This window comes from Arachis hypogaea, chromosome 12 (genome assembly GCF_003086295.3).
Source record: "Arachis hypogaea cultivar Tifrunner chromosome 12, arahy.Tifrunner.gnm2.J5K5, whole genome shotgun sequence".
NCBI classification, from domain to species: domain Eukaryota; kingdom Viridiplantae; phylum Streptophyta; class Magnoliopsida; order Fabales; family Fabaceae; genus Arachis; species Arachis hypogaea.
This window is the reverse complement of record NC_092047.1, coordinates 46,999,852-47,015,435: the sequence shown is the minus strand read 5'-3', so window position 1 is coordinate 47,015,435 and position 15,584 is coordinate 46,999,852.

Sequence of the window (15,584 nt, the reverse complement as noted above, 5' to 3'; positions counted from 1 at the left end):
TAGAGTTCACGTTAATTTGGTTAACGTGACTCTCTAACGTGGGCATTGATGGCTTTCTTTGAGAGTGTTATTGGCAATCACTTTTCTCATTAATCCTTGCAAGTTACCTCCCCTTTCTTGCTCCTTTTTGGTCCTGGAATCAAGCAACAAAGTGCATCAAAGCTCCAGTCCAAGTCATGAGTAATGCAACATAATATTTGTCACTAAACTTATGCAAAATCCTCATGAAATCATGTAAAATGCACAATGTGTGCTTAAGTCAAGGCATAAGTGAATATTTACCCAAAACTAGCTTATTTCCTAAAGAAATGCATGAAACTAACCTAAAAATAGTAAAGAAAAGGTCAGTGAAACTGGCCAAGATGCCCTGGTATCAGCACGCACGGCACACTTTTTTTTTGTAAAGGAGGGATCTCGTGTGCGTGCACACACATGTCCGTGCGCACGCACATGAGTGAAAAGGGGTATGGGGTGCAGGCACACAGGCTGTGCTAATGCTCCTACCAGAGGAGCCGCAAGCTCGTGTGCAAACGCACAATCCTGTGCGGCCGCACAGAGGGCGCAATAAAGAACATGCGTGCGTACGCACAAGATGGTGCGCACGCACAGACCAAGGAAAACAAGGGCGCGCCAATGCACAGACCGTGCTGGCGCTGCAAACAGAGGGCAATACACAGAGTGTGCGGGCGCACAAGCGGCGCACAGGCTTGTGCGCTCGCACAGGTTGCGAAACTCACAGTTGTGTGCGCACGCACCGTAGTGTGCGTACGCACAGATACCCTGTTTTGCAAAAAAAAAAATTTCTTCAAAACTCTAAGGTATTAAACCTTAGCTCAACAAAATTCAACCCCAAAACATTCAAAACATCACAAAATCATGATCTATATGCAAATTAACATATCTAAACTCAAATTTAAACTAATCCTAAGCTAACTAAGACAAGTAAACATGCAATAAACTAGGACTATAAACAAAGAGAAAGGGTAAGAAAGATATTACCATGGTGGGATGTCTCCCACCTAGCACTTTAGTTTATAGTCCTTTAGTTGGACTAATTGAGGAGATTCTTGTTAGGGTGGCTTATTTTTTCACCCCTCCTTGAACCTTCATCCATGCTTACTCTTTGACTCTCCTCTGGGATCCCATATTCTAGGCATCCACTCACCTTCTTGTTGATTTCCATGCTCTCTCAAATGACCCTTGTAGCACTCCAACATTCTCCGAAAATCACCCAATTGTGTTCTACACCATCCTTGAACTCCAAGTCTTGATGATCCTTGAAGTCCTTTGGCTACTGATGAGCGGATAATGTATACGCTTTTTAGCATTGTTTTTACATAGTTTTTAGTATGATTTAGTTAGTTTTTAGTATATTTTTATTAGTTTTTAATTAAAAATCACATTTCTGGACTTTACTATGAGTTTGTGTGTTTTTCTGTGATTTCAGATAGTTTCTGGCTGAAATTGAGGGACTTGATCAAAAATCAGATTCAGAGGTTGAAGAAGGACTGCAGATGCTGTTGGATTCTGACCTCTCTGCACTCAAAGGGGATTTTCTGGAGCTACAAAACTCCAAATGGCGCGCTCTCAATTGCGTTGGAAAGTAGACATCCAGTGCTTTCTAGAAATATATAATAGTCCATACTTTGCCCGAGTTTAGATGACGCAAACTGGTGTTCAACGCCAGTTCCATGCTGCATTCTGGAGTTAAACGCTAGAAACAGGTTATAAACTGGCGTTCAACTCCAAGAGAAGCCTCTACATGTGTAAAGCTCAATGCTCAGCCCAAGCACATACCAAGTGGGCCCTGAAAGTGGATTTTTGCATCATTTACACATTTCTGTAAACCCTAGTAACTAGTTTAGCATAAATAGGACTTTTTACTATTGTATTTACATCTTCGGATCATTTTTAGTCTTGGTTCTTCTGGTTCCCTGTCTGGGGCCGAGACCAATGAACTCCATTATCACTTATGTATTTTCAACAGTAGAGTTTCTACACACCATAGATTAAGGTGTGGAGCTCTGCTGTTCCTCATGAATTAATGCAAAGTACTATTATTTTTCTATTCAATTGAAGCTTATTCCTTCTCTAAGATATCCATTCGCACCCAAGAACATGATGAATGTGATGATTATGTGACGCTCATCATCATTCTCAATTGTGAACGCGTGCCTGACAAACACTTCCGTTCTACATGCAAACAAGCTAGAATGAGTATCTCTTAGATAGCTAATACAGGGGACCGAGTCCGAGATATTAGAATCTTCGTGGTATAAGTTAGAACCCATGGACGGCCATTCTTAAGATCCGAAATGTCTAAACCTTGTCTGTGGTATTCCGAGTAGGATCTGGGAAGGGAATGCTGTGACGAGCTTCAAACTCGCGAGTGCTGGGCGTAGTGACAGACGCAAAAGGATAGTAAATCCTATTCCAGTATGATCGAGAACCGAGAGATGATTAGCCATGCAGTGACAGCGCATTGGACCATTTTCACAGAGAGGATGGGATGTAGCCATTGACAACGGTGATGCCCTACATAAAGCTTACCATGGAAAGGAGTAGGAATGATTGGATGAAGACAGCAGGAAAGCAGAGGTTCAGAGGAATGAAAGCATCTCTATACGCTTATCTGAAATTCTCACCAATGAATTACATAAGTATCTCTATCCTGGTTTATGTTTTATTTATCTTATAATTATTAAAGCTCTATAACCATTTGAATCCGCCTGACTGAAATTTACAAGGTGACCATAGCTTGCTTCAAACCGACAATCTCCGTGGGATCGACCCTTACTCACGTAAGGTTTATTACTTGGACGACCCAGTGCACTTGCTGGTTAGTTGTGTGAAGTTGTGACAAAGAACTAAGATTATGAACGTGCGTATTAAGTTTTTAGCGCCGTTAGCAAGGAATGAACCGTCACGATTTCTGCGCACCAGCTACCAACATCCTTTCCTCCACCATGTACCAACCCAAGAAGGATCTTAAGTTGGTAATCCGTTTCCAAGAGAGCATATTGATGGTGGTGATGAATGGATTTTTGATGGTTTAGAATTCACAATAAATTCTCATTGCAAGTATAGTCTCTAAACCAACAAATATTCCTTTCATACAAAAGATTGTTTGTCACAAGTACAAACCCCTAAATTTATAAACCGAAGTATTGGAACCTCGGGTCATCTCTCAAAGGAATTGCAGGGTAGTGTTCTTGTTATTGGTTATGATTTTGTATATTTTGGGGTTTTGGATAAGAAACAAGAAAAGTAAAGGGCAATAGAAATGTAAATGATAAAGCGGTCTTGGCAAGGTTTGGTGGTCAAGGATCTCTATCCTAATCACTAACCACAACATGAGAATTGGCAAGGATCAATCTCATTAAGTCATGCTCTAACTAATAGTAAAGGAAAGTCAAATGAGCTATATCAATCCAAGTCCATAAGTCCTAGTTCTCCACCAATTCAATTAGTGAGATCTAGAGTTAATGGCTCCCAATCGTCAATCACTTGGACATTAGTAACTCAAGAGTTCCTAAGTTACCTTCCCAAGCCAAGAGCATAAAATTCTACTCTAAAATCCAACCAAGCATTTCATCAAACACTTGGAAGGCACAAAAGTAAAGCATAGTAAATTGACAACAAGTATAGAATCTAACGACAATTATTGCAAGAAATTCATCATAACAATAAAAAAAACACAATTATCATGAATTACCTCAAATTGAATTGAAAGAAAATAGAATGAACAAAAGTAGATCTACAACAAAGCATAGAAACAAAGTAAAAGAAATTATAACAAACAATAGAAGAATGATGAATGTAACAACAAAGAATTGAAGAGTAGAAGTAGATGAAAGCATGAATTAAAACCTAGATCTAAGAACAAAACTTAATCCAAATCCTAATCCTAGAGAGAAGGGAGAGCTTCTCTCTCTAAAACTAAACTAAAACTAGATCTAAAGTGTATTGTGTGTATATTCATGTCTTCCTCTTCATTCCTTGGTCTATTTAGCCTTTTCCCACCAAAACTCAGCTCCAAATGGGGCAGAAACCCTCCAAAATCGCCAGGCACGAGTTCTTCTTTAAAAATCACGTGTGGCCTTCGGCGCGTACGCGCACAGCGCGCGTACGCGTCCCTAGAGCATTTCGCGATCCGCGCGTAGGCGTATAGTGCGCGCGCGCATCCATGGGCATTTTCCAAATCTTTGTCGTTTCATGATTTCTCCACTTTGTATGCTTTCCTTTCACTCCTTTGATCCTTTCCTAGCCCTTTTTCAATCTGAAATCACTGGCAAACATATCAAGGCATCTAGTGGAATCAAAGGAAGATAAAAATTATCAATTTAATGGTCTAAAAAGCATGTTTTCACATCTAAGCACAAATAAGGAGACAATCACAAAATCATGCTATTTCATTGAATAAATGTGAGGAAAGGTTATCAAAATGCTCTAAATTCAACACAAGATAAACCCTAAAAACGGGGTTTATCAACCTCCCCACACTTAAACCTTAGCATGTCCTCATGCTAAACCAAGAATGAATCAAAGGGTATGACATTTATTCAATGCAACTAAACTATCTAAATGCGACTATCTATATGGATACAAATGCTTGGTCAAAACAAATCAACTTCCAAGAGAATATGTGTAAGCACAAGGGTTCAAACATTGGAAGTCAAGTCCAACCAGGATTTACAAACTTGCATGAACAAGAATGATTATGGTGAATACATGTAATTGAGCAATCGAACCCTCACCGGATGTGTATCTGCTCTATTCACTTAAGTATTTAGGGGTTGATTCACTCAATTCCCCCCCTAATCATGCTTTCCAAAATTTGTTCTTCATCTAACAATCAACAATCATTCAATGCATGCATACAAGTATCATGAGGTCTTTCCATAAGGTTGTAATGGGGCTAGGGTTAAGGTAGGATCATATATGGATTAGTGGACTAGAATTTGAATCTTTGATTAGCCCAACTTTCCCACCTAACCTATATAATACCCTATACAATTAAGTACTAACCTAACTACCCATCCTTCACTTTTTACATACTCATGCATTTTCTTTTTGATTTTCACAACACTTATGCATTGACTCTTATTGGACTTTACTTTGGGGCATTTTGTCCCCTTTTTATTGTTTTTCTTCTTTTTCTTTCTTTTTCTATTTTTTCCTTTTTTTTCTTTTCTTTTCTTTTTTTCACATTTATGTTTTTTTCTTTCTTTCAAGCTGCATACAAGAGCAACAATGCATAAGGTCTATACATTTAATCAATACATGAGTATGCACCAATTCCCAAGTATAGAAATACAAAACACTCTTTTATCCCAACCAATGTTCCCAACCTCCCCAAACTTGAATATAAAACACTCTCACTAGCCTAAGCCAATCAAAGATCCAAACAAGGGATTTTTATTGTTTTCCGCTTTAGGCTTGTAATGTGCTAGAATAAAGAACAATTGTGTTAGGTGTAGGCTCAAAATTGGTTGACAATGGAGAGTAAAAGGTAGGCTATTTGGGTAAGTGAGCTAATGAAATAATGGCCTCATTCATATAAATATATGAATACAAGGAATAATGAGACATATAGAATTAAACAAATCAAGGATCACAATTATAGGAAGAGAACAATTTCACACAAGAAGGGAAATAAGTGGTTATAAGATGTAACCACACAATTAGGCTCAAATCTCACAAGCTTGTGTTCTTAGCTCGAAACATGCTTTACAAATTATGAATTCATGCAAGTTCATCAAAAATTTTCCAATCAATTGGGGTGGTGGTGCCCTATAGATAAATTCCTTGGAAAGATTTCATTGTTTTGACTAAGCTTATTCTAAATGCAAATGTAATGTTGTGATTGAGAAATTCTACGATCCCTTAGTTTACCCTCTTTTTTAAATCAAAACAAAATTCTTTTATGCACAAAGGGTTTAACTAAGTTCTCAATAATTCAAAACATTTTCCAAATCACAACCAAAAGGTTAAAACAACCAAAAGGCTAAAATGCAATATATACAATAAATGTGTGCAACAACCAAAATAAAAGTGTCTGCAATAGCAAATATGTAAAATAATCCCAAAATAGTGCAAAATAAAGCAAAATATGATGAAATAAGTGATAGTGTCCGAAAATGTTCACCAAATCCACCGACGGCGATGACGGTGACCTCCCCACACTTATGATGAAGCATCGTCCTCGATGCTAGTGATCGGGCTCATGGTGAGGGTCAACAGTCGCATCTGGCTCCGGCTGGGGCACTGTTTGGGGCACTGGCTCCTCGGGAGGCTGCTGGGTCTCCTGAGTAGCCTACATTTGTAGAGGAGCCTCCTGCTGAACCGGCTCCTCAACATGCTCCTCCTCGTGCTCTGCCTCGTGATCCTTCTCATCGGAAGCGGGAGAGTCGGGGAGAGGGGGTAGCTCAATGCCCTGTGATACAAACACCTGGTCTATGCGATCGAGACACCGCATGATACGACGCTCGCTACACTCCATGAAGTGAAATAGGCGTTGTACTAGCAAATATGTCGGCTCGGGTGCTGGTGGTGATGGTAAAGGAGCTACTGCTGCTGCTGTAGAAGAGAAAGGTCCTGCTGCTGCTGTAGAAGATGAAGGTCTAGCTGCCTCTACTACTGCTCTAGCTCGAGAGCGGCGCCTGGATGGAGGCTTCTCGTGAACCCACGTACCCCACGGAATAGTAACCTCCTTGTCGTCGTCGTCTGGGGGCGGTGGTGTCACGTCATCGTCATTCCATGGGGCACCGGCTAACTCAATCATGCTAGTGACCAATGTGGGAAATGGTAGTAGGCCACGAATGTGTGCTTGCCACATGCCTCGCCTAATCAATCGGGGGAAGTATACCTCCTTCCCCTCCATGACACAGCCAATCAGAAGAAGCATATCCATCGGAATCTCGGAAAAATGGGTAGTAGGAAGGACATAGTGGGCGAATATCTGCTGCCAAGTCCTAGCTTCTCTAGACAAATAAGCAAATAATATCTCCTTGGGCCTTTGGTTGATAGAGTCCATCACCCAAGGGGCGTCCGGTGTGGCAATAACGTACTTCAGCACCTCATAATCAAAGGTCATAGCATTTATCGCAATCTCTGCCTTTTGGTATGCACATGTGTCACCAGTCCGGGGTAGACAATGCAATACACCCTCAATAGCAGCCTCAGTCACTAAGACCTGTCCTCCCTGTAGGTGGACTGACTCAAGAGTCGTGCGGAAGAGGTTGCAGTAAAACTCCTTGACCCATGAAGTGTTTATTCTTCCCGAATCCTTATCAACAAAGCCCAAGCCCAATCCCTGAATATGGATATTAATAGAGTGCCTCAGGTCGTTGGGAAGGGCCAATTTCTTCTCAATGTTCAGCTTTGTCTTTCGATAGGTAGGGAAGCGCAGCTCATAGTAAAGATTGGGAAATGTGTACATGTTAGTGGGCGGTAGCTGCTGATTCTGTTTATCCACTTCATTAAATGGGTTCTTTGCATAGTTGGCATAAGGAGAGAGGGTGGAGGCTTGAGATTTCTTCCTCTTTCTTGAGGTAGTAGCCTTTGCTTTTCCTCTATCGGCCATCCTGAAAGCAAATATGGCATGATATAAACAACTAGGCAAATAGGGGAATGGAAAGCAAGGAATGGCATATTAACATGAAGTGAGTCAAAAGGAAGAAAACTTGGAGTACAAGCAACAGAAATTAGCATTCAACACAAAAGCTATAAACCAAGAATTCAAGCAATATATGCACATTGCTTGTTCATTAAGCTCAATGAGCATCATACCCAAAAATAATGGTTAAAGAGTTAGTTGAAAACTAAAAAGAAAATAAGCAGGTTAGGCAGGTTAAAAGTTAGAAAAACTGGTTCAAAGGTTAGGGGTATGATGGTCATTTGCTTAATCACAATGAATCACAAGTATGGGTAACAAGCATACTCACAAACATGAGGGAGAAGCAGTCATTGATGATGAAATATGAGATTACAAAAGAAGCAATTAATTAAAAGTAAGTCATCAATCAATGTCGCGGTCACTAGGTTTGCAATAATCGGTGTTGACAAAATGAAAGTGCATTTTGTGTAACTAAGACAAGTTATGAATCAATTTGAGTGAAAAAGAGTTACACAAGTTGAATGTGTCAATTATTGCAAATGAATGCACTATATTCAACAAAATTGCAAGTTAAACTCAAATGGTAAGCTTAATCATAAACTTGAGTAAAAGATGATTGAGTGACTTGAGAGATGAAGGTGCATGCAGGTTCAATGCATATCACAGGAAACAACACAATTATAGAGATGCTAGCCAAAGTGACCTAGGGATTGAACTTGGTGTGAAGTAAGTAACTCTCAAACCAAGAGTGCCAAGTTTAATGCATATGGTGTAAGTCGAAGAACACAACAATTTCTAGAAATTTGGGCAGCATTCCGACAGTAAATCGGATGTTCCCAGATAGCAAAGAGCAGCAAAAATTCACATATGTATTTAGAAATCTCATCAAGCAAGAGAGAAGCATGCAATACATATGCACCGGCAGCATGAAACATAACTCAACAACTAGAATTCAGCAGGGCAGCAGTGAATTAGCAGCAAAGTAGTATCAAGATGGATACAGAACAACTCATCAACCATCACTTAGCAAACAAAGAATATGCATTTCAAACAGATAAACACAAACGGAGCAATTATCAGGCCTAGGATCATCTAACCACAACCTAGCTACCTAACAACCTAGGATCAAATAAAACATGCATATCTAACTAGCCTAGAAAAAAGATTATTCAACTAATTAATCTAATCTAAGCATATCAAAATTAATGAAAGTAGTAAAGAAACAAAGCAATGGGGCAGGGGAAACTTGGAAGCAGAGGCAGTGATGGAATCGGGAATAGACAGGGGGAAGAGGAGGGCAGAAATAGTATGATGCCACCCAGGAGAGGTAGCGGTGATGACTCGCAGCGGTGGCGGTGATGTGAGGCGAAGAAAGAGAGTGGCGGTGAGAGCAAACAGGTGGAATGTCAGAAGAGGGCAGAGGGAGTGATGAGAGGCGAGGCGGAGGGAAAGAGAAGAAGAAAAGGGGGAAAAAAAGGGAGTTGATGGTGGCGGTGGCATCGCCGGTGCGGTGGCAGGTCTGTGGTGAGCTCTGAGAGGGGTGGTTATGGAGGTGAGTTGAGGTAGACGAAGAGGGAGATACGTTGGGGATAAGGAGGGTGCATGATTGATAGGGTTCTCGTGTCCCTGGGGTATTAGGACGCATGTGCGCACAGTGCGCGTGCGCGTGGATGGAAGATTGGAGAGGGGGCACGGAAGCGCTAGGTGCGCCTTCGCGTAGATGAGTTGTGGAGGCATGGGCGCGGAAGCGCCAGGTGCGCCTTCGCGTAGATGAGTTGTGGAGGCATGGGCGCGGACGCGTATGGTGCGCGTCCGTGTCTGGTGAGTTGGGCTAAGGGCTTAATGCTAGCCCAGAGTTGGCACAACTCTTGGGTTGTAGGCCTGGAAACTGCGTCAGCACATTGGTGCGCACGCGGCATGTGCGCGTCCATGTGCATTGCCAAATATGTATATCGACGCGTATGCGTGCAGTGCGCATACACGTGCATGAGATTGTGTGATTCGCTCAGTGGAGGTTCAAGGATGGCCCAACTCTCTGGAAAAAGTATGAGCCTGCATCCGTGTATTGACGCGCATGCGCACAGCGTGCGTACGCGTCCTTGACCCCTTTTTTTCAGAAGTAACAAAAACTGCTCAAAATCCTCCTAACACTACCTACAGCTCAAGATTGGCCAAAATTACAAAGTGACAAAAATTCTTTTTGGCTTTTTGGGAATTTTCAAATATAAGCAAGGGAGACTTGCTCTACAAGCAACCTACGACCAATTTATTAAAACAAATATATGGGAAGAATATTATCTACAATGGTAACTCAAATCACTTATTATTTAAAAGGCAAGAGAGTGGAAAGAGTTTACCATGGTGGGGTATTTCCCACCTAACACTTTTAGTTTAAGTCCTTAAGTTGGACATTTGGGAAGCTCTTTGTCATGGTGGCTTATGCTTGTACTCATCCTTGAATCTCCAAGGATCCTTGCTCCTCAACTGGTCGACAGAAATCCCAACCATCTTCACCAAGTTTGGATGGAGTTCCAGCCAAGATATGAGCTCCCATAGTTGGTCTTCGTGCTTTGAACCGGGATCCCATATCTTATTTTCACACCCGTCTTCTTGTTGATCTTCATAAGTTGTCCGTTCGGGTGGTTGACGAATAGAATTCTCTCTAGCACACCAAGTCTTCTTCATAGACCCATGTAAAGTAACATTCACCCAATCATAATCCCTATGCTTTGAAGCTTGGTCCTCAATGAGCCTAATTCCAAACTTCCAACCACTACACAACTCCTTTTTACCCTTAGTTCTACAAAAAGCTCTAAGTTGTCCATCCGTTTCAATCAAGCCATATTCAAATGAGAAAGTAAAGCTTAGGTTTGAAAATTTTACCTACTCGACTGATATGTTGGATGGTGGCTTAGGGAGGGAAACCTCCCCACACTTAGACAATGCAAGGTCGACTTCCTTATGCTCTTCTTCGGGTATTTCCACCTCTTGACAACTTCTTTTATCTTCTTCTTGCTTGTTGACTTCTTCCAATTCCTCCTCATCATCAATCGAGTCAAATTTGGGAGGTTGTGTGAAATCTACTTCCATATCAACTTCACCTTTGATGGAAGAGTCTTCAATGAGACCACCAACATCATTTGGTGTTGAGTTGTCTTCAATAGCGTTAATTTCATGTCCCATGGGAGAGGATTCAATTATTTTTAGAAATCATTGATGATTGAGTCCATCTCTTGATCAACCTTCTCATATTCTTCAATCTTTATACGCTCCAGAGGTTGTTGAGACTTTCATGGTGGTTTCGCATCTCCTAGATCTTCAACCACTTCTTCCTTTTCTTCAATGACCCTAGGCGTCTCCAATTGCTCCAATACAAAGCTCGACTCTTCCTTCTTCTTCACCGGATTTTCCAATCTCTCTTTCATGCTTTGCTCATCTTTTGGTTTTTCACATGTGGCTACGGAAGCACCTTGAGTGTTCAAGCATTGGTAGGCTAAAGTATGCACTACCTTAGTCAAATTAGTCACAAACTCTAGGGTGTTTGATGCGTAGAAATTATGATTACACTTTGATTATGTAAAATTCATTACTCTTTCTTTCCCTGGTGATGGCGCCAAAAACATGATGCCAATACCATGGTTCACAACTTCGCACAACTAACCAGCAAGTGCACTGGGTCGTCCAAGTAATACCTTACGTGAGTAAGGGTCGAATCCCACGGAGATTGTTGGTATGAAGCAAGCTATGGTCACCTTGTAAATCTCAGTCAGGCGGATATCAAATGGTTATGGAGTTTTCGAAATTAATTAATAAAAGAAGGATAGAAATACTTATGTAATTCCTTAGTGAGAATTTCAGATAAGCGTATAGAGATGCATTTGTTCCTCTGAATCTCTGCTTTCCTGCTGTCTTCATCCAATCAGTCTTACTCCTTTCTATGGCTGGCTTTATGCAAAGACATCACCGTTGTCAGTGGCTACATCCCCTCCTCTTGTGAAAATGGTCCAAGATTCCCTGTCACGGCATGGCTAATCATCTGAGGTTCCCGATCATGCTGGAATAGGATTCACCCTCCTTTTGCGTCTGTCACTATGCCCAACACTCACGAGTTTGAAGCTCGTCACAGTCATTCAATCATTGAATCTTACTCGGAATACCACAGACAAGGTTTAGACTTTCCGGATTCTCTTGAATGCCGCCATCATTCTAGCTTACACCACGAAGATTCTGATTAAGAGATCTAAGAGATACTCATTCAGTCGAAGGTAGAACGGAAGTGGTTGTCAGGCACGCGTTCATAGGGAATGATGATGATTGTCACGTTCATCACATTCAGGTTGAAGAGCGAATGAATATCTTAGAAGCGGAATAAGTTGAATTGAATAGAAAAATAGTAGTACTTTGCATTAATCTTTGAGGAACAGCAGAGCTCCACACCTTAATCTATGGAGTGTAGAAACTCTACCGTTGAAAATACATAAGTGAATAGAGGGTAGGCATGGCCGAGTGGCCAGCCTCCCATGGAGGTCTAGAGATCTAAAAATGATCAAAAGATACAATCCAAGATCAAAAGATATCTAATACAATAGTAAAAGGTCCTATTTATAATAAACTAGCTACTAGGGTTTACAGAAGTAAGTAATTGATGCATAAATCCACTTCCGGGGCCCACTTGGTGTGTGCTTGGGCTGAGCTTGAATGTTACACGTGCAGAGGTCATTCTTGGAGTTGAACGCCAGCTTTTGTGCCAGTTTGGGCATTGAACTCCACTTTGCAACTTGTTTCTGGCGCTGGACGTCAGAATTGGGCAGAGAGCTGGGGTTGAACGCCAGTTTGCGTCGTCTAAACTTGGACAAAGTATGAACTATTATACATCGCTGGAAAGACCTGGATGTCTACTTTTCAACGCAATTGGAAGCGCGCCATTTTGAGTTCTGTAGCTCCAGGAAATCCATTTTGAGTGCAGGGAGGTCAGAATCCAACAGCATCAGCAGTCCTTCTTCAACCTCTGAATCTGATTTTTGCTCAGGTCCCTCAATTTCAGCCAGAAAATACCTGAAATCACAGAAAAACACACAAACTCATAGTAAAGTCCAGAAATGTGAATTTAACATAAAAACTAATGAAAACATCCCTGAAAGTAACTAGATTCTACTAAAAATATACTAAAAACAATGCCAAAAAGCGTATAAATTATCCGCTCATCACAACACCAAACTTAAATTGTTGCTTGTCCCCAAGCAACTGAAAATCAAATAGGATAAAAAGAAGAGAATATACCATAAATTCCAAACTATCAATGAAACATAGCTCCAATCAGATGAGCGGGACTTATAGCTTTTTGCCTCTTGAATAGTTTTGGCATCTCACTTTATCCATTGAGGTTCAGAATGATTGGCATCTATAGGAACTCAGAGTTCAGATAGTGTTATTGATTCTCCTAGTTCAGTATGATGATTCTTGAACACAGCTATTTTATGAGTCTTGGCCGTGGCCCTAAGCACTTTGTTTTCCAGTATTGCCACCGGATACATAAATGCCACAGACACATAATTGGGTGAACCTTTTCAGATTGTGACTCAGCTTTGCTAAAGTCCCCAATTAGAGGTGTCCAGGATTCTTAAGCACACTCTTTTTTTGCTTTGGACCTTGACTTTAACCGCTCAGTCTCAAGTTTTCACTTGACACCTTCACGCCACAAGCACATGGTTAGGGACAGCTTGGTTTAGCCGCTTAGGCCGAAATTTTATTCCTTTAGGCCCTCCTATCCACTGATGCTCAAAGCCTTGGGATCCTTTTTATTTACCCTTGCCTTTTGGTTTTAAGGGTTATTGGCTTTTTGCTCTTGCCTCTTGGTTTTAAGAGCTTTTGGCTTTTTCTGCTTGCTTTTTCTTTTTCTTTCTATATTTTTTTTTGCCTAATTTTTTTTTCTGCAAGCTTTGTTCTTTGCTGCTTTTTCTTGCTTCAAGAATCATTTTTATGATTTTTCAGATTATCAAATAACATGTCTCCTAGTCATTATTCTTTCAAGAGCCAACATATTTAACACTCTTAAACAACAACTTCAAAAGACATATGCACTGTTCAAGCATTCATTCAGAAAACAAGAAGCATTGTCACCACATCAATATAATTAAACTAAGTTCAAGGATAAATTCGAAACTCATGTACTTCTTGTTCTTTTGAATTAAAACAGTTTTTATTTAAGAGAGGTGATGGATTTATAGGACATTCATAACTTTAAGACAAAGTTACTAACTACTAATGATCATGTAGTGAAGACACAAACATAGATAAGCACATAACATAGAAAACGAAAAACAGAAGAAATAAGAACGAGGAATGAATCCACCTTAGTGATGGTGGCGTTTCCTTCTTGAGGAACCAATGATGTCTTTGAGCTCTTCTATGTCTGTTCCTTGTCTTTGTTGCTCCTCCCTCATTGCTTTTTGATCTTCTCTTATTTCATGAAGGATGATGGAGTGCATTTCTCCTAGGAAGGTGTTGATTTGCTCCCAATAGTTTTGTGGAGGAAAATGCATTTGAGGCATCTCCAGGATCTCATGGTGGTGAGCTTCATACGCCTCTTGAGCTCCATGAATGGGCTCTCTTGCTTGCTCCATCTTTTTCTTAGTGATGATGGGCTTGTCCTCTTTAATGGGAATGTCTCCTCCTATGAAAGCTCCAGCTGAGTAACATAGATGGCAAATAAGATGAAGAAATGCTAGCCTTGCCATGGGGGATGACTTTTCGGCTATTTTGTAGAGTTCATTAGAGATGACTTCATGGACTTCTATTTCCTCTCCAATCATGATGCTATGAATCATTATGGCCCGATCCACAGTAACTTCAGATCGGTTGCTAGTGGGGATGATGGAGCATTGGATGAATTCCAACCATCCTCTAGCCACAGGCTTGAGGTCCAATCTTCTTAGTTGAACCGGCTTGCCTTTGGAGTCAATCTTCCATTGAGCTCCTTCCACACATATGTCCATACGGACTTGGTCCAACCTTTGATCAAAGTTGACTCTTCTTGTGTAGGGGTGTGCGTTCTCTTCCATGTTTGGCAAGTTGAACGCCAACCTCATATTCTCCGGACTAAAATCTAAGTATTTCCCCCGAACCATTGTAACATAGTTCTTTGGATCCAGGTTCTTACTTTGATCATGGTTCTTGGTGATCCATGCATTGGCATAGAACTCTTGAACCATTAGGATGCCGATTTGTTGGATGGGATTTGATAGAACTTCCCAACCTCTTCTTTGAATTTCATGTCGGATCTCCGGATACTCATTTCTTTTGAGTTTGAAAGGGACCTCGGGGATCACCTTCTTCTTGGCCACAACATCATAGAAGTGGTCTTGATGGGCTTTGGAGATGAACCTTTCCATCTCCCATGACTCGGATGTGGAAGCTTTTGTCTTCCCTTTCCCCTTTCTAGAGGATTCTCCGGTCTTAGGTGCCATCAATGGTAATGGAAAAACAAAAAGCTTATGCTTTTACCACACCAAACTTAGAATATTGCTCGCCCTCAAGCAAGAGAAGAAAGAATAGATGAAGAAGAAGAAGAAATGGAGGAGAGGGAAAAGGGGTTGTGTTTCGGCCAAGAAGAGAAGAGAGGGTTGTGTTGTGTGAAAATGAGGAAGAATGGAAGGCTTTATATAGGGAAGGGAGGGGGGTGAGGTTTCGGCCATATAGGGTGGGTGTGGGTGGGAAAGTGATTTTGAATTTTGAAGGTAGGTGGAGTTTATGAGGTAGGTTTATGGGAAAGAGTGGGTGGATGTGAGTGGTGAAGAGGTGATGGGGAAGAGATATTGAGGTGATTGGTGAAGGGTTTTGGGGAAGAGTGTTTATGGGATTGTGTGAAAGAGGGGTGAGAAGAAGTGAGTGGAGGTAGTGGGGATCCTGTGGGGTCCACAGATCCTGAGGTGATTCTGTGGGGTCCACAGATCCTGAGGTGTTCAAG